Source organism: Echinops telfairi, unplaced genomic scaffold, assembly GCF_000313985.2.
Source record: "Echinops telfairi isolate 266 unplaced genomic scaffold, ASM31398v2 ScPeMD7_7417;HRSCAF=8455, whole genome shotgun sequence".
NCBI classification, from domain to species: domain Eukaryota; kingdom Metazoa; phylum Chordata; class Mammalia; order Afrosoricida; family Tenrecidae; genus Echinops; species Echinops telfairi.
Genome location: NW_022111317.1, coordinates 7779548 through 7791521, shown reverse-complemented (window position 1 = coordinate 7791521; position 11974 = coordinate 7779548). Strand labels below are relative to the sequence as shown.

At 57.6% G+C, this 11974-nt stretch overlaps 1 protein-coding gene across 1 annotated transcript in view; it reads right to left on the bottom strand.

Annotated features, from left to right (window-relative positions):
* CHRM1 (cholinergic receptor muscarinic 1) overlaps positions 1–11441 on the bottom strand; it is a 14462-nt gene extending 3021 nt beyond the window's left edge. Inside the window, exons 1-2 of the mRNA XM_013007431.2 lie at positions 11012–11441; positions 10490–10582 (exon numbers count right to left, since the gene is read on the bottom strand). The gene's annotated coding sequence lies outside the window, so the exon portion shown is untranslated. The remainder of the gene's footprint in view (positions 1–10489; positions 10583–11011) is intronic.
* Between the last annotated feature and the right edge of the window lie 533 nt (positions 11442–11974).

Below are 11974 nucleotides of genomic sequence, written 5' to 3'. Positions count from 1 at the left end.
CCTGTGGGTGTTTAATAAGGAGACCTGGGAGTGTAGTGGGCTGCAAATTGAGCTGCTCGTCACAAGGTTAGCTGTTTGAAACCACCAGCCACACAGGGAGAGAAAGATGAGGCTTTGGACTCCTGTAGAGAGTTACAGTCTTGGAAACCCACAGGGGTAGTCCTACCTTGTCCTATAAGGTTGCCATGGACTCAATCAGGAAGGGGCGCAAATGGTTTATGCTTGACTGCTCATGCCAAGGTTATCAGTTCAAGCTCCGCAGTATCCTAGAAGAACCACCTCTATTAGTAAAAAACAAAACAAAACACCCCACACTGAAAAAACCCCCACAGAACTAAAAACATCACAACTCACTGCAGCTGAGTTCATTCTGACTTACAGTGACCATAACGTGGTTCTACTGGACAGAGTAGAACTGCCCCTTTGGGATTCCTAGACAGCCTCATCTTTCTTCTCAGAGCGGCTGGTGGGTTCAAACCGTCCACCTTGCCGTTGGTTGCTCAATATGTAGCCCACTCTGCCACCAGGGCTCCTGATAGCCATGAAGAATCTGATGGTTCCACTCTGTAACACACAGGGCTGCCCGGTGCTGGAGTCGACTGGGCTGTACCGGATTGGCACTGCTGTGCCAGTGACGCCATCTCTTGTCAACTTGCGTGAAGGGGTGGAGTCTGGCCTGTCAATCAGGTCGCAGCTTGATGACCTCATCTGGAGGCGCGGAGGAGATAAATAGCTCCCTGGAGGCCAGACCCACTCTCTCTGCCTTCCCTTTTCTGCTGTTGAGACACTCAGAGAGCTGGAGGAGACACATGAGACTGGTGCCAGTGTTGAGATGCCTCCGCTGTCACCGGATCCACAAGACCTTCCGCCCACTGGCTTGTGATCTTCCTGCACTTGGCATCATTGCATGTACTACGTGAGTCTAAAGAGGAACTTAAGGACTAGTATTGGACAGATGGGCTAATATCTGACTTATGGACTTGATCTGGACTGGGCTGGGCTGTTTTCTCAATATACAATTGCTCTTTGATATAAACCTCCTTCTTATACACGTACGAGTGTCCATGAATTTGTTTCTCTAGTCAACCCAGACTAACACAGATGCTAAGAATCCATGCACTTGAATCATGGCGCTGGCCAAGAAGACCACGGACAGCCAAAAGAACCACAGATCCATCTTGGAAGTCCAGCCAGAATGCTCCTTGGAGGCAAGGATGATGACGCTTCCTATCACATCCTTTGGACATGTGGTCAGGAGAGACTGGTCCCTAGAAAAGGACATCGCACTTGGCAAAGTGGAGGGGCAGCGGCACAGGGAAGACCCTCGACAAGATGGATTGACGCAGTGGCTGAAACCATAGGCTCTGACGTAAGAACAACAGTGAGGATGACCCAGGACCAGGCGATGTTTTGCTCTGTTGTGCATAAGGCTGCCATGAGCTGGCACCCACTGGATGGCCCCTAACAACAGGGAGGGCCCCGGGTGGTGCAAACAGTTTGCACATAAGGCTGCCATGAGCTGGCACCCACTGGATGGCCCCTAACAACAGGGAGGGACCCGGGTGGTGCAAACAGTTTGCATTGGGCTGTCAGGGAGCCCTGGTGGGGCAGTGGTTACGAGTTGGGTTGCGATCTGCGTGGTCGGCAGTTCAAAACCACCAGCAGCTCCGAGGGAGAAAGACTGGGTTTTCTGCTCTTATCAACAGTTCCGGTCTCGGAAACCCACAGGGGGTCACTACGAGTCAGCACTGACTTGGTGGCCAGGAGTGAGTGAAACAGCCTAAAGGGTGGAGGGCCACACACACACAAGGCCTGGCCATCTGCTTTCATCAAGATGGCCCTGTGGGGCACAGTCCCGCCACGGGGCATGGGGGTTGCCGTGAGATGGAATCGGCCCCATGGCAACCCGTTTGATTTTTCTGAACATCCCCATTTCGTGGGGGATTAGCTGCGTGGGTGGGGAATAGGAGCTCGATTTGAACCCAGTGATTTCACTTACTCTCAGGGCAAGTAAAGCCCTCATGGGAGGCTTCCACCCCGTGTTAAGAAGTAGGAAGTCAAGGGAAAGCTTAGGAGCAGAGGGTGTGTGTGTGTGGGTGTGCGCGTGCGCGCATGCACGCACGTGTGTGGGGAGGACAGGGGTGGCCGAGGCTGGGTCAGCTGCTCTAAGGACAACGGGAATGTAGTGCTGGGCCCAGACCCTCGTCTGGGGGCAAGAAGGTACAGTGTAAAAGCAGGCAGCAGGGACGGGGCCTCAGCTCCCTGCTGGCCCCAGATGGGCGTGGGAGGCCTGCCTCCTCCTCCCTGCTCTGTTCCTGGGCCCCAGCTGAGTAGGGGGAAGACAGGGGAACGGGAAGATTCCCCCCTAAACTTTTCTTGGAGTTGGATAGCAGCCCCGACAATGAGGCTGGACCAAGAGAAGGGACGAGGGTCCTTAATGACCTCCTGATTGGGCACAAGGCCCCCACAGCCAAGGGGAAGCCAGATTGGAGGGCAAGGGTCCAGGCCAGCTCAGCCATGGCCTTGCTGCTACATGCTGTGGCCAGTCCCTTTCTACTCTGAGTCTCAGGTGCCCTCTTGTCCATCGAAGAGACTAGAGCCCCCGCTGCCCTCTCCTGCTATGGCTCAGGGGCTGCTAGGCTGGCATTTCTCTGGGACATGGCATGTGGCTGTGACAGTAGGTGACCGGAGGTGTGGGTGAGAACACTCCTGAAGGATCCTTGGTGCTGGAGAGCGACTCTGAGGGTGGGACGCTCAGCGTGTGACACAGCGAGGGAGAGGGTGGCAGTCAGTACATGTGTGCCTGGGCCCGTGTGCATGCCGGTGTATGTGTAAGGTCACAGGGAAAGACCCCTGGTTTGGGAGCCAGACTGTCAAGACTTGAATCTGTCTGCGGCATTAGCTAGCACTCTGTGCCTCCCTCCGCTGGCTCAGCTGAAAAATGGGGCTAATCCTCGTGCGCGGTTGAGTTGATTCCGACTCAGAGTGACGCCATGTGACCGAGCGGAACTGCCCGTCGGGTTCCCCGGCTTGCCATCTTTACAGGCTGCCAGTTCTTTTCTCCTGCAGAGTGCCTAGGTAGGTTTGAACCACCACCTTTGGGTTAGTAGTTGAGAGCACTTCACCATTGCACTGCAGGGATAAGACTCACGCAGACTCGCTGCCAGCAGCGGGTGGATTCTGACGCATTACGACCCTGTAGGACAGAGTAGAAGTGCCCCTGTGGGTTTCCGAGACGGCCGACAACTTTTTAGGGAGTAGAAAACCTTGTCTTTGGCCCATGGAGCCAACGGTGGTTTCGAACAGCTGACCTGGTGTGTTATCAGCCCCATGCCTAATGTGCTACACCCACAGGCTACTCACAAAGGCGGAAGCCAAGTGTGGTGTCAGGCTCAGCTCTTTCCCCTACTCAGCCAGCCCAGACTTTGAAGAAAGTCCCAGCCCGGAGTCCTTTTCGGTGAGCAGCCCAATGCGGAACCACCGGGCCACCAGGGGAATAATCCGAGCCCCTAGCTGATGCATTGTGGGAGAAAGAGGAGGCTTTCTGCTTCTGTGAGGATCTGCAGCCTCAGAAATCCACAGGGACAGTCCCACCCTACGGAGTCACTGTGAGTTGGAACTGACTGGATGGTCAGGAGAGCTAACAATGCACCAGGGATCTGCCAACAGGATCGAATAAGTCCGTGAGTATGCAGTGCTTTGAACAGCCTCCGGCACATGGCAAGCCCTGCTGCTGTCCTCCGTGCCGTGGAACCGAGTTTTGACTCATTTCACTTCCACGTGGTGGAGGAGATGCGTCCCATTGGGTGTTCGAGGCTTTAATCTTTACTGAAGCAGATTGCCCGATCTTTCTTCTGCTCTGCCACTGGGCTCGAACCACCGGCCCAGAGCTTACCTGGTGTGTCTCCAGGGCCCCTGATGGCAAGCTTGGCATTCTTAGTGTATAGCCGTGGGGGCTGCCTAGGAGTGCCCGCTCCTTGGGTGAAAACTCTAACGCTGTAAGAGCAGTAATAATAATAGTGACGTCATTGCTGTCCATGTGCTGGCAAGCAGCACGGCATTAGCTCACTGAATCCAGGGACTGCTCTGACGGTATCTCCGGTATCTCGTTTTCGAGGTGATGCAAATGATGGGCGTGATTGGGCGCTCACTGAAAGGTTAGAGGCTCGAGTTCTCCCCGAGGTGGCAGGAAGAAAGGCCTGGTGATCTACTTCCGAAAACCCACCGACCGATACCCCTGTGAAGCACCGTTTTCCTCGGACCCACGTAGAGTTACCATCGACTTCACGGCAACTGACTTTTGGCTTCATGTTCTAGATGAGGGAACCAAGGCAGAGGAAAGGTAGGGGAGTTGCTTAAGGTCAGCAGTTCAAAACCACCAGCCGCGATTCGGGGAGGGAAAGCTGAAGCTTTCTCCTCCCTCAACGAGCTGCAGTCTCGGAAACCCACGGGAGCAGTTCTCGCTTGTCCTAGAGCCATGGGCGGGAGTGGACTTGAGGGCAGGGGGTCTTGAGTTTGAAAGTAGGGACCCAGATTTGCGTCCCAGCGGTGTGGAGTGTCGTCGTGTGCTGTTGACCTGATGTTCCACAAGATGGCATCGGACGCGACGCACCCTGACGACTGAGCTTTGTTGTGCTCTGCGAAGACTTTCCCTGGTGAGGCTGCTGGGGGGACACCACCTCAGACGGTCTGCCCTGCACAATGCCCTGCCTCTCTTCTCATGAGCTCCTCACTCAAACCGACTGCTGGCTGGTGGGTCCCGACTCACAGTAACCCCACAGGATGACAGGATGGATTGCAAAGCTGGACATCTTCACGGAAGCGCGCCTTCCTCGCTCGGAGCGGCTGGGGGGTTTCAGCCAGCTGAATTCTCAGTTTGCCGACCATTTTAACCATGCTGCCACCAGGGCTCCTTCGTTTGACCTCCGTTTTGCTTAATGCCCATTGCATGAAGGCTAGTTCTCAGCTAGGCTACGTGTCCTGGTGTTTAGACTGGAACTGCTTTCTCTCCGTTGCAGCACCGCCTTGGGAGCACCCTTGGATCCCTCAGTGCCCTGGACAGGCAGGGCTGTGAGGAGGACTTGGAAGGCCTGAGAGGCAGCACCTTCTCCAACCCCGGGGGGCCTCCCAGGTGGGGCCCTCAAAGCCTGGCTGAGCACACTGCACCACAGCAGAGTGAAAACTGGAGGAAGGATGGGAGGCACTCACTCGCTTCTGTGGGTGCCCGAGAGCTCAGGAAGCAAGATAAATAACATTTTAATGCAACCCGTCTCAAGAGCAAAAATGAACGGCCAAATCCCACACCGAACACCATTTTAAATAAAGACAGGATGCAACCCTGCCCCCACTTGCTTCACCGCCATCTCACGTGGAGAGTCCAGAGAAATTTCATTTTGCAAAACAAAAAAAAACCCCCACACAAAAAAAACAAGCGGCTAGCCGGTGGGCCATCGTTTGCTGGGTTTATTTTGATTCTGGAGCTTTTTGTGTGCAGTCTCCCACCCTGGCCTTAATCCTGCTCCTAACAGGAGTGCCTCAGTCCTGCTGGGATTGTTAGGTGGGGGTGGGTGCTGGCTCATAGTGGCCCAGTGAACGGCAGAAGAGCAGGACTCATCCTCACAAGCGTGTTATGCTGAAGCCCATTGCTGCAGCCCCTGGGTCCAAACTGCCCAGTGCGTGTTTCTCTCTTCCCCCGGCCCTTTCCCAAGCATAATCTCCTCCTCCAGGGACTGTGCCTCATAACACAACGTCTTTGCTGCTAAGGAGCATGCTGGCTCCAACCTACTTCTGGGGCCTTGGCCTGCTCGGCCTGCTGTCACTTCCTCACTGTGTGACTGTCAGGCAATCATGTTCCAGGCCCTCGCTGCCCCTCACTCTCAGCCGGTGGGAGGACAGTGAAAGTGGCCCCAAGCCTCCGCTGCTCTTTCAGACTCCTCATTCTGCTGTACAACGCCGCCGTCCCGCCCCCTCCCCAGGCCCCTTCCCTTCCCCTCCCCTCCGGACTACGTCCAGCCCCTCTCCCAGGGCCAGTCTGCTCATCTGCATAGTAATGGGGCTAGACCAGCCCCTGTTGTCTGGGAGATCTCACCTGGCTCTAAAGAAGCCAAACTAGGAGCCCGGGCGGCTTAGTAGTTAGGTGTTGGGTGACTAACCCCAAGGCCAGCAGTTCAAAACCACCAGTAGCTCTGCGGGCGATTGATGGGCCTTTCTACTGTAACTGTTTACCAGCTCAGAAACTCACAGGGCAGTGAGGCAGTTCTACCCTGTCCTCTAGGGGGTCGCTATGCATCAGCATCCACTCCTTGGCAGTGAGTTTGGATCAAAGAAAACCCAAGTCCCCAAGGGGGAGACTGCCGGGCCAAAGAAGGATCAGTAAGGTTCTCCACGTGGGGGACAGGGGTGCGTTAAAGTCTGGGGACAACCCAGGAACCTCGGCCGGCTCTCTTTAGTAGCTGTCTATAGCTTTGAAGAATTCCACAGAAATGCTTTCAGAACCAAGAGGGCTGGGAGGAGGAGAAACACAAGAGCCTATTTCTTGGACTCGGCGTGGGGGTGGGGTGGGGCTGGGGGGCGAGGGGGAGGGAGGTGAGAAAAAGATTCCCAGACCTTTGCTAGGAGATCGTAATGGCTAGGAGTCCTCCAAGCCTCCCAGCCCAAGAGCCAGCTAGATCGTCACCCTCATGAGCAGCCTGCTGTCCGTCAGGAACTTAAGTCCGTGATTATTCCGCTTAACCGCCGCACAAGGACACCCCCAAGGGGGCGTCTAATCTCCCGTGTATAGAGGAGGACACGGAGGCTCAAGCGACCAGTGTGTGATGTTCTCACGGGCAGTGGTGGAGGCGGGGTTCTGACCGGGACCTGCAGGTTCAAGAGCTGCCATAGCTGGGCTGGGCTGGGCTGGAAGAGTCTGGGGAACTGGGGCCTGGTTCTGCCACCTCCCGGACCTTCTGACACCCGGTGACACAACCCAAGAGGAGGCCTGGTAGCCACTCTGGTTTCCTTCTGTAATTAGAAGTGGGGTCCTCACCCCCTGGGTTTTCTCTTGGGCAGTGAAAGGGCTCTGGGTAAGGTATGTGGGGACTGGCTCCAGGTCATCCCGTGTGACCTGGGGCAAGTCTCTGTAACTCTTGATGGGGACAGTCCTCTGCTTGTTTGAGGCTGTGGCTGATGGTTCAAAGCAAGGGGAGGGCTGCCAGCCAGTGCAGCTTCCTCAGGTTGGGGCCGATTCCCCTGGGGAGATGAGCCCCGGGCTGAGAGTCAGCGTACAACCAAGCAAACCCAAACTCACTGCCATCCAATCGATGCAGACTCCTGCAGAGCGAGTGGAGCTGCCTCGGTGGGCTTCTGAGACTAATTCTTGCGAGAGTAGAAGGTCCCGCCTTTCTCCTGGGGAGCAACCGGTGGTTTCGAACTGCTGACCTTATGTTAGCAGCTCAACGCGTAACCACTACCCCACCAGGGCTCCCTTGTGATTAAGGAGGGGTGTGTGTGTGAGTTTAAAACTGCATCTGCAGAGGACTTCTGAGGTCCAGAAAACACCCAGGGGGGTAGGGCACGGAGAGAGATTCCTGAAGGCCTTCTTGGGCACTGCCTCTGTGTGGGTTCACATTTTGTCTCCACTATTGCTTTGCTGTGTGGCTTTGGACAAGTCCCTGTCCCCGTCTGGTTACCTTCTGTGGGGCGGGGGTGAACTCCTGGGATGAGCGTGTGCACGTCTGCACTGCACACTGAGTGTTGCTCAGAACAGGAAACGGTTGGGGGGCCAGCCTAGAGCTTTGGTGGTGCTCAGCTGGGGCTCATCCTCTGAGGGTGCTGTGTCTGGGGTCTAGGAAGGTGGCTAGGAATCGGGGAAGTGCTTTTCCACCCAGGGCTTTGGAGTCCGGATGAAGCCTTTAATAAGGATCACTCCCAGGCAGCCTAGCAACGGCGATGCATTGCCTGCTCACCACATGGCAGACATGGTCCTCCGCACTTACATACGTAATTGAATTGACCCATGGCAAGTCCTGGTGAGGTCGGTTCTATTATTATCACCCCTCTTTGGAAAAGGGCCAACGAAGGCTCCAAGAAGGGCAGCTCCCCAGGGGTGCAAGGGGGCCCTTGGACTCAGGTAGCCCACCTCTGGAGACCAGCCTCCAAAAACCGAAACCTTCCATACAAGTTCCCATGTGGGAATGTAGAGTTCATTAGCCTCCTTGTCTACCTCGACACTAGCTTGGCCTACCCCTAGTGTGAACAAGGTAACACGGAGAAATCAGGTCTCCTTTTAGAACATGGTGTGTGTGTGTGTGTGTGTGTGTGTTTGGTGTCTGATATCTATCTGTGTCATAGGGAATGACGGGGCTGTGGGAAGGAGGGCAGAGGGTTGGGGCTTCATGCCAGTGCTTGGCACCTAGTCATTGCTTAGGAAATAACTGTGGAATAAAGAGCTGACGGTCTACTTGGGTCCTTCTGCTGGGGGCGGGGGGGCGGGGATGCAGAGGGGCCTGTGAGCCAGGACCAGCGTGGGTCAGGCTCCTCTGCTCCCTCTAATCCTGTGTCTCCTCCCTTGCCAGACTTCTGTCCCTGCCTGGTGAGAGCAAGCGGGAAGACAGGCGAGGAGGGTCAGGTGTCCCCTCTCTAACCTGGACTACAGAGACCCTGCGTCCCTGGCTGCCAGGCTGGCCAGCCGGGGGAGAGGAGAAAGTCAGTCTGGGTTCAAAGGGTTAAGGAATGAGGTCAGTGTCTCCGTGCAGCAGGCCAGACTGTTGACCGACAGCGTGTTGGACCAATCCCCAGGGGCTGGGGCTCTGGCTGGCAGAGCAAGCAGGAGGGGAGTGAGCCTCTGGGGAGGATGAGGGGAGTCAAGGGGAGAGCAATTTCCCCCTTGGGTTTCTTGAACCTTACCTTGGGCCAAAGAGTGGAAAAGGGGAGGCAGAGGATGAGAGGGTGTTGGGAAAGAGATGCTACAGGGAGGAGTGGAGTCATGTGGTGTCTTGGGGTCTGGAAGCTGGCTGGACCCAGCTTGCGGAGGACCTACAAGATCGGGGAGAAGAAGGTGTGCCGGGGCACCTGAGACTTTTCATCTGCAGTACTGAGACCAAAAGACCTCCTCTGGCCAGCTCTTCAACACCAGCCTTTTGCTGCTGGGGTCTTATCCCAGGGGCGCGCTTTCACCTATTCAAGGTGCAAGAAAGAAACTCCTGCGGCTGCTACCTGGCCTTCGGGGTAAGGGGGTCCACAGATACCGCGCACCCCATGTTGAGGCTCAACAGTCCGGCTTTGGGGAGGGCAGCCGCCGTCTGTTCAGTGCTGGCTGTGGGAGCGCACAGCTCCAGAACCATTGTCAAAGCAGCTTACGGCTGAGGGACCTTTGCCGGCTGCAGACTTCAGACTTCTGGCCAGAGCCTAGTAGTGCCCACCTCGGCCCAGATCCCGCCAGTGTGGCATCAGGGTGCTTGGCCTGCTCACCTTCCACTCTGCCTATCCCCTGCTCTTGGCTCCTCACAGTCCCCTCCCCATTGCCTCTCTCCTCCCTCCCCCCACCCTGCGCCACATCACCATGGTACCACAGCAGAGCAGAAACCCAGCCGGATTCACCCACCTCTCCTGCCTCACCCAGCTCGCTGCTCCCCCAGCCTCTCCCCCACCATCCTGTTCTGAAAGGCGCCGAGACTCACGGGGGTCCAAACCCTTCTGAGACTAGGAGCAGGTTCCTCCCTCGTCCCCAGCCTCAGTCTCTCCATCTGTACAATGGGGAGCTCTTTCCAGCTCTGGTCAGACCTCTGTCTCGCTCCCTCTTGATGCCCCAGGTACCCCCATGACCCTTCTGAGCTCCACTTTTCAGACCTTCAGCCCCCAGCTGGGAAGCTAAACCCTGGGCCCTCCGCAGACCAATCTCTCTGAACCCTCCCTGTCCCTCCATCTCATCAGGGGTGGTGATAGATCTGTGGTCCAACGGGATGGTGACCTGCCTAGTCGCTGAGGTCAGGGGGCAGGGACGACTCATCTGACAGCTCAGTGGCCAACAGATTACTTAGGGACAGAGACTGGCTGCAGCAGGCAGCCTGACTCCTTCTGGGCAGGTGAACAGGTGGCCCTGGGTCAGCTGGGGTGGAGCGGCAGGTGTGTTCTGTGGGAAGAGGTGAACCCCTGTCCTCTGACACCATTAATTCCTAAGCGGCGCTTGTTGGAATGAGCTGGTGGATGCAGACAGCACCCTCCCCAAGTGCCATCCCAGGAGCTGGCCCTGCTGCAAGAGTCAGTCAGTATACCTGGCCCCCAGCCCATCCCCATATTGTGGGCATCAGGGGGCACAGGGTGGGCAGCCAGACAAAGGACCCCGACCCACCCCACGGAAGCCTGAGATTCATTGGAGGGCTTCCTTGAGTCCCTGCACACTCCAGGGCCACGTTACCTGGATGGCGTGGCCACCCATGTGCCCGTTTGTCCCCGGAGAGCCCTAGGGCTGTTGGCCTGGGCTCCTGCTGGCTCCTGGCCCGACACCCACCTTGGCATCCGGCGCGTCCGTCTGGCCAGCAGCCTGGTTCAGTCCATCCTGGGGGTACCGGAGGTCGCTGGGGGTGGTGGGATTCAGCGTGCCCTGAGGGAGGAGAGGAGGTGGATCTGGGGCTGGCTCCCCAATGAAGAAAACTCAACCTCCCACAGGATGCTGGTGGCCAGGGCTGTCTGCTGGCTCCCTGCCCCTCCCACCCTGCCCTCTGGGGTGATGGGGGCTCTGCCTGCTACGCATGGCAGCCTAACGCCCTCCTGCTCCAGGCTCAGACTCCGAAGGGGGTCTCCAGCTCCTCTGCCAGTTGAGCCCCAGAAAAGCATCAGCTGTAGCCATGCCAAGCCAGGAGAGTGGGCGTCGGAGCCACCAGTATCCAATGGCACAGAGCCCCCTTGGCCTTGGGACCCCCTTCCTAGCCCCCTCCTCATTCTGGGGTCCACCCCCATTTCCTCCTAATCCTGGCCGCTGCCCAGCCCCCACCTTAGCGAGCCGCTCCCCAGTCCTTCCAAATCTACTCACATGGGCCTGGAGAGGGTCTGTTGGGGTCCTCAGCTCCACTGCCTCCCTGGGGGCCGGCTGCGTCTCCAGGGACCCAAACACCTGGCTCCCGGGGGGAGCTGTGCCCTGTGCTGGCAGCAGGAGAGGCACAGCCAGTGATTGGCATGTCCCACCCCCTGGCACGCCAGCCTGGTGGGGGGGGGAGGGAGGAAGGGAAGGAGAGGGAGGGAGAAAAGGCAGGAGAGGAAGGGCGGGGGAGCAGGGGGGAAGCCTCAGGCGGGTGTCTGGGGTTGGACTGGGTCCTGGAGTGTGCCCCCTCCTCCACCAGGGCACCCAATTTGAGGCCTGAGAGGGAGGGGGCAGGACAGGAGGAAGGCGAACCCAGGAAGGCTGAAAGTCCAGGACAGGAGAGAAAGCGGATACTGGGAGACAAACACCCACACCCACTGTACAGACACACACACCCTGCAGCTCGAGCTTGCTCACTCTCTCGGGCACGCGCGCGCGCGCGCACACACACACACACTCTCTGACAAAGGCACACTGTCTCCCCTAGCCCCCTCCCTCCCAAATCCCCCAGCCCTAGGCACCGTGCCCCAACACACATGGCCCGCTGTTCACACGCCTGCTTCCCTCGAACACACCCTTCCCCTGCACGTGCCCACGCTCCCACCCACCCACCCAGCCACACTCCCTGCTCTTCCTCCCGCTGCGCAGCGAAGGAGCTGGATTCCTTCTGTTTGGAAATGACACATTGGGCCTCACGTGATAGGCTCTAACCTGGAACAGACCCAGAGGGCTGGCGTGCTGGCCCCGACGCAGAGCGGGACATGCCTGAGGGCTGGGCAGTGAGCTCCCGGTCTGGTCTGAGGGGGGCGGTGGGGTTGGGTTTGCAGGGGACTGGTGGTTGGGGGGCCATGGGCCCGCTCCCTGCCCTGAGTGCCTTGTACATGTGTGTGTTCGCGGCGCACTCGAGACCCTGGG